This window comes from Etheostoma cragini, chromosome 4 (assembly GCF_013103735.1).
Source record: "Etheostoma cragini isolate CJK2018 chromosome 4, CSU_Ecrag_1.0, whole genome shotgun sequence".
Classification (NCBI taxonomy): Eukaryota; Metazoa; Chordata; class Actinopteri; order Perciformes; family Percidae; genus Etheostoma; species Etheostoma cragini.
This window is the reverse complement of record NC_048410.1, coordinates 18,325,261-18,331,364: the sequence shown is the minus strand read 5'-3', so window position 1 is coordinate 18,331,364 and position 6,104 is coordinate 18,325,261. Positions and strand designations below refer to the sequence as shown.

The following is a 6,104-nucleotide window of genomic DNA, read 5'->3' as shown; positions in this document are numbered from 1 at the left end:
GTTAATAAAGTAGAAGTCTTCATTACAATCAGGAAAATGTCCTTGTAAACTAGTAATGTAACTTATTTTACTGATGTAATGAGGTGAAGCCAATTTTGTTTTTGGACAATATTGTATAGGACTGCAAGCTATGATTATTTTCATAATGGATTCATCTTCTGATTATTTTTTCCATCCAAAACAAATGAAGAAAATAAAGTGATCAATCACAAGTTTTCAGAGCCCAAACGGGCACCTTCACAAAGCTTGTACATTCAAAATTATTGAAAGTAAATGAATTCAAAATAATTGCCAATTGGTTGTCTGTTTATTACATTGAAAACCAACTATGTATTACAACAAGCGGTTAAAATACAGCTCATGTCATTTTAATCCTTGATCTCTACAAGAAGTATGTTTAATCATAATCAGACAAAACAGAGTCATAGCTTGTCCGTCTTGCATGTGAAACAATATGCTTGACAACACGACTTAGCTTCAGCATTTTCACTGTATCCCTTTTCTGTACAAAATAAAAGCGGGGCAGTGGCGACCTCTAGAGGAAGTTGGAGTTTATTAAAAATAAAAGCATTTTCAACATGGTGTTATCTTAATTTCAACTGTTCTAATGGGACTACAGTTTAATTTAAAGTGCATCTTTTCAATAGTCTCTCTTTCCTGACTTGAATTGTGTGTTTTTTCTCCTGGATTTTTCAACATTCAACTTTCAATTAAAGGTGCTGTAGGTAGGATTGTGAAGATCCAGGACTTGGCCTAAAAGTGTGAACATCGACAACTTCTCAGTCACTCTCCCCTTTCTGCTAAATTGGAAAACTGTCTCATAAGCCCCACACCTCACAAAGGAGAATGAATGCATGTGCATGAACAGTGATTGACATGCAGTTAGACACTGAATATTGGCAATGCACAAAGCTGTAAACGCAACTGGACAATGAGCTGGATCAGCAAAAAAAATCAGACAAATTTGATTTGTTGTTACTGAAATATAGAATGTTGCTTTTCCCAATTGTTATTTTCTTCCAAATAAGATGTTGGCCTGTAACACAAATGAAAGGATTATGTTGGTACTATTGTTTATTTTTGTTATTGTCAACATATATCTATATATCTAAATATAGAAAGACTCCCCCTCGTCTGTGTGTTGCTCTCAGCCCGTCTTCTGAAGAAAGCTTTCAAAGAATCTTTGATAATGTGAAAATAAAAAAGGTGTTTTAATTTAAAAATAGCGATTGTTTTCAGATGCAGATTAATACACATTTTAGTGAAAAATAGCATATTGGTGGAACCCAGTACAACGGTGTGGCTCCTCGATTGTTTGTAAGTGAGAGCTGCTAGTTACAAAATGTTTTCCCACATAATGTATTATAATCTTTCCATGCATTGTGGTCATGTGACAGAATTTTTACCTCTGTAATTGGATGTTTCTTGTCGTAGTTTACTTCTACCACAAAGTGTAAAGTACACAAACTTGCACCTTTGAGGTTTAATCAAAGAACCAGTTATTTTCACATCTAGTTGGTAAAACTACTCCAACTTTGCAACTCTACTGGTTTTTGACAAATATGGAGCTCCATAGCCCAGAGGCATGAGGTATATTAGTCTTTACACACGTTGTTAGTAAGTTGTAGTTGGTCTTATCCACAAAATATATCAACAGACTTTTTTTCAAAAGATTCTTATTATTGCTGTCAGTAAAAACTGAGAAACAACACTGACTTATTAATGGGAATCAGATGATAACCCATAGCAAATCACAGTACAAACTGACACATAACATCCAGGTGAACTGTCTTAGACAACTGGGTGATATCAACCAAGCCTGCTATCCTGTATGTTCCTCCCAGGATGATTCAGTCGAAAATGTATCAGCCACCTCTATGTTTACAAATGTCATAAAATAACTCACTAGCTTCCATGTTTGACGGCGGTGCAGGTGCTGTAGGGCAGGGCAGGCCTCCACATCCAGTCTGGGCAGGTACAGGCTGGTAACCTGGCTGATGTCCGGAGGGAGCGAGAGGCTGCTGTGGCACGTTGACTATGGTGATGGTGTTTTTTTGCAGTTAGAGGTAAGTTGTACACCGGGTTTGGTTTGAAAATAAGGTACTAATATTCTGTGATTTGTTGACTGAGACAAAGTGTGGCACTATAGAGGGAAAAAAAAAGATCAAGTTTTCGTTTAAAGGAAAAGTTTGACATTTTGGGAGATATGCTATTTGCCATTCACCTTCTTGCTGAGAGTTGGTTGGCCCCTCAAAAGCTCACAAATGAACGCTTTGCATCTTTTTTTAAATCTGTACAAATACTAAAGTGTAAAAACGTCGAATCACAGTTTTATGGGAGGTTATGTGCCAGATAACTGTTGGTCGGGACCAGTTGCCAGGCAACCAGTGGAGATTTTAGAAAGTTACTGGTCCTGCTGGCTGCCTGGCAACTGGTGGCGACTGGCAAATATCTGGCAAATAACTGCCTATAAAACTGTGACGTTGTAAACAAGATACAACGGTTAGTCCGTGAGATTTAGAGGTTGAGTTAGCAAGATTCTATTACCTTTAAACAGACCCAAGCTAGCTGTTTCCACCTGGTTCCAGTCTTTATGCTAAGCACTGCTGGCTGTAACTTTAAATTTAGCTTAGCATCCATACATACAGTATATGAGAGTGGTAGGTATCATTCTTCTATCATCTAACTCTCAGAAAAAAAGGTAATAATTGATTTCCAAAAAATGTTACAATATATAAAAACTAACCCTTTAACTTGGGTCATTTGCACATACAGTAGGACATTAAAAAAAATTGAGTTGCCTTCACAAACTAAACTGTAACCAAAAATGTGTCCTCCTTTGGGGCCTCCGGTTGCGTCATTTGGGACACATCTTGTAGCACAGCAAGGAGCCACACAGCAGATGATGAGACCCACACACAGAATACTTGGAATAATAGCCCCTAAGATGCTTGCCAGAAGAATGGAAATACGGCTTTATTATTGTCATAGCTAAGCCTGGGCGGAAAAAAACTATGCAAAAAGCTATTTTAACTTCTTTAAAAAATGCTCATATTGTTTCTAATCCTGTAAAAACAAATGTTCAAAACAGGAGCACACCTTGTACAGCGTTCTCGTTTTTCTTAGACAGTTTTCACTTTCACTGCAGCCGTACTTTCTGTCACACTTTCCACAGCAGTATTGAGAGCCACAAAGCTAAGTATCATGGTAGTGACCATCCGTCTCCCAGTAGCTGCTACAGTAATCAGCTGTAACATGTAAAACACAAGGTGATGGTGAAGAACAGCGGGGGTTATAGGTTAAGCACTTACACATCATTGATAAGATAAACAGCTAAATAGTTAATGAAACATAAACAGACTTTAAAGCACGTGCCACTGCCAGAGAACTTGTTAAACAGTGGCACCTGATAAGGAACTGATCTAACTTGATTGGGTAGTTTAGGATTTCATTTTTGTCCCATCCCATAGCAAGTAGCCCAACAGCATTCCTCATTTAATGAGAAAGACTTGCCACTCGTTGATCAATGAAAGATTTTTGCAAAAGGAAGTGCAGCATTTAAACAAAGGTTATTTTGTTGTAAATCCTTGTACTGCCACATGTTTCTTTTGCGAGCAGGCCAGGACGGTAACACCAAAACAAACAAGACAAGACATGTTGTATTTACAGGTATAGTCGAAATAAAACAAATTGCACACTAGCTGTGCTTCTCCTTTCTTTATGTGCACACATTCAGTTAAAATTTAAATTTTCTTTGCAAGGTTTTTATGGATTCACCTTTAAGGTAATAAAGAAAACCCAGGAAATTTCCATCCACATTTCACAACTTTCCCATTGAAATTGTAATTTTTGAATCGGTTCCAAGTTCCAATCCTATACTCTTCACTAAGTTTTATGTTTGTTTAACTACTATAATGTATTCCTATCCCTGTTATGGTTATTCTTTTTTAGCAGTGGTAGGTCAGCCTGAATTCGGCTATCAAAACTATTGGATGGGTTGCACTGAAAACTGAACAACTCTAGTGATCTTCAATATTAACATTTAGTGTTGTCAGGTCACATTTTGTTATGTGTCCAATACTTTGATTTATGACATTATTCTAGCAAAACTTACAACATTCCTATCAGCCTCAGCTGGGTTTGGTGCTTATTAAGAGAACTAAGATGGTTAACATGGTAAACATCGTACCAGCTAAACATCAACATGTCAATGTGAGCATGTTAGCATGCTGACATTAGCATAGGTCAAAGCACTCACAGAGCAGCTAAAGCTGTTCGGTCTTGTTTTTATCTGAGGGTCTAAAGATAGAAGATGCCATACATTGTACACTCAGGGATAAATGTGTCATTACACACATGATATTGATATACACTACCAGTCAAAAGTTTGGGTTCACTTACAAATATTCATACCACTCCATTAGAGACAGAATACCAGCTGATCTGAATTGGTTGTTGATCTTTAATGCAGTATCTACGTTGGCCATTGTCAGCAACCATTCATCCAATGTTCCAAAGACACATTCTGTTTACTCATCTGTTATTTTTAAAAACTAACTGAGGAAACTCTTTTGCAATTATGTAAGCACATAAGATAATCTTAAACTGCTGCCCCTGTTAAAAACACAATTCAACTGATCTCTGCTGGTATCCTGTCTATAATGGAGTGTAATGGAAATTTTTAAGTGACCCCAAACATTTGACTGGTAGTGTATTTTCTGTATCTTAGTCGGGTTATGTATTCATTATTTTTGGTAATCTAATATATATATATATTTTAGTTGTCTTGTGTAGACATAAGTGCATAATAGTGCATCTATTCTGAAAATTCAATAACCAAAGTTGGGGAAAAAGAAAATATACATTTTATTGAACTCTGCAGAAGTGGTGGGGCGTTACCAAAATAAAAGTAATGGACATATATTGTCAAAGTAGCATCAGTGACAATTATTCTTGGACAAGAAACAGTTGGAACAATAATAAATCTCTGCTGGCATGTCTTTTATAAAGAACAAAAATGGCTTTAATCCACACACACCCACAAATAAAACACTAACTAAAGTCTTGTTGAAGAAACAACACCGACCAAAAGACTGAAATCACAGGCAGAGCACGTTTATAAAGACAGATCTTACACAAAAGGCAAGGTTACAAGGAAGTACACAGACAAATTGCATGACCAATGTAAACACATGCATATTCCTCACAAATGAACTGTTTTGCAAAGTACAGATGTGAGGACATTTAGGCCCCTTTCATTAGCTGGCATATCCCATATGTCAGCTGGTAAAAGCATAGATGTGACGAAAGGCTCTTCTGAAAGATGTCCCCCATGTTCCATACTCACATACGATGAATGGAATATATGAGGTACTTTTTCTTTGACCACAACCAAAGTCTAAATAGAAGAAGTTGAAAAGTCAGGGTGGCTCAAAAGATAAATGGCTGGCTCGACATATGAGCTGTGACTGAAATTCTCAAGACAATTTAGCAAAACAGTGTTCAAGTCATTTCAGTTGACAGAAAGCAGGGCAAGGAAAGTGTAGTCATTTAGTTAGTAAAACAAGAACAGACTACTTATTCAAACTTGACTGCTACGCTGGTGCAGTCAAATATAGGCAAAGGTGATAATTCCAAGAATAAAAATACAACCCTAAATACAAAATGATGACCTTTAAAGATTCATAACATGCACAAAGTTGAAAGGCTGCATAATGTGGCAGGTTGAAGTGAATGTACAGTGTAGTAAAATTAACAAAACACTATGTGAAACAGACAAAGCAAAAGTGCATGAATAACTACAAAATGAGATTTTAAAGGTAGAACGAGTAGAATTTGTTGATTGAGGGTTTTAAAAGCAACTTTTAAAGTGTGCACTTCCTCCACTAGAGGGACAACCCCAGGATCCCTCTCGTTTTGGAACAAGCTTTGTCCGCTTGGCATTTCACATCACTAAATTTGTGTTTTCTCTGCGCTGTTTGCCATTTCTGTAGCTTCCTCTTGGATGAGTGCTTGCAATCTGGTCACTACGTTTTTATAAATGTTGAGGCCCAGAAATGTCCCAAACACAGCGATAAAAGAAGAAAATAGAGGCAGGGTCTCTG

The 6,104-nt window shown here is 37.0% G+C and overlaps 1 long non-coding RNA gene across 1 annotated transcript; it reads left to right on the top strand.

Annotated features, from left to right (window-relative positions):
- The first annotated feature begins 4,931 nt into the window (after window positions 1–4,931).
- Window positions 4,932–5,658, top strand: LOC117943051. Its single transcript, XR_004656273.1, has 2 exons — window positions 4,932–5,325; window positions 5,371–5,658. It is a non-coding gene; the product is annotated as an uncharacterized LOC117943051 (long non-coding RNA).
- Window positions 5,659–6,104: the final 446 nt, after the last annotated feature.